Below are 1,224 nucleotides of genomic sequence, written 5' to 3' on the forward strand. Positions count from 1 at the left end.
GACTCAAGATGGAACCCATCCTCATCTGGGTTGCACCGAATGTCCATTTATTACAGATAAACAATTTTGAGGGGTACAGTGATGGAGATCATTGCAACCTGTAGTCATGATTCAGTGTAGCAGACTGTTGACATTAAGTACAGTCCAAATCCATCCTCAAAGCCCCTGTTCTTACTCTGGAATTTCATGGATCCCAAGCTGTTGATGAAAAACCATCCCCAGCTGCACAGACTGGCCTCCAATTGAAGAAAACGCGATCCAGAGGCAGGCCTGGACGAAGCGGCCAAATCAGCGAGAGAGAGAGAGAGAGAGAGAGAGAGAGAGAGAGAGAGAGAGAGAGAGAGAGAGAGAGATGGATTTTTTGGTATCCTAATTGTGGTATAAAAGTTAAGGACACTGTGACACTTAGAGACTCGCTATGGCAGCATAACTAAAAGGGACAGCCAAAAGGTAACACAGGCTCTCTGGGAAAAGAGACAACCCACCTCACCACCGTCAACAAACATAAATGAACATGTGAGAGTGAGGGGACGACAGCATACAAATATTCCAGTTCACAGAACACTCTATATCCATGATACCTCCAGATCCGCTCCTTTACCTAAGTAAAATCTGCTGATAAAAGACTAAATAAATATGTTTTCAGCCTCCATTTGAACGCACTTGACTCTGTGTCTGAGTCCTGATCTCTCTCATCTGGCTTTGCTGAAATATACAGCTTTGTATCATCAACATAGCAATGGAAGCTAATTCTATGTTTATGTATGATTTCACCCAGAGGCAGCATATATAAAGAGAAAAGCAGTGAGCCTAAGACAGATCAATTTGGAACACCAAACTTACCTCAGAAAGTATGGAGAACTCACCATTTACATTAACAAACTGATAGTGAACAGTCAGATAAATCCTGAGCCAGGAGAGAGCTGTTCCATTTAAACAACATGTAATGGTCCAGCAACAAGGATATTATGATCAATGGTGTCAAAAGCTGCACTGTCTATCAAAACAAGTAGACAAAACCCTGATCTGAGACCAATAACAGGTCATTTACCACTTTGACTAACACTGTCTCTGTGCTATGATGAGGCCAAAATCCTGACTGATACATTTAAAAGTTTTTATTCCTAAGTAGATACTATTAGTAGTAACTGCTGTGCTACAACCTTTTTTAAAATTTCGCAGATAAAGGGGAGGTTTGATATTGGAGGTTGGATGTTGGACAGC

Source organism: Silurus aristotelis (genome assembly GCF_946808225.1).
Source record: "Silurus aristotelis genome assembly, chromosome: 26".
Lineage (NCBI taxonomy): Eukaryota > Metazoa > Chordata > Actinopteri > Siluriformes > Siluridae > Silurus > Silurus aristotelis.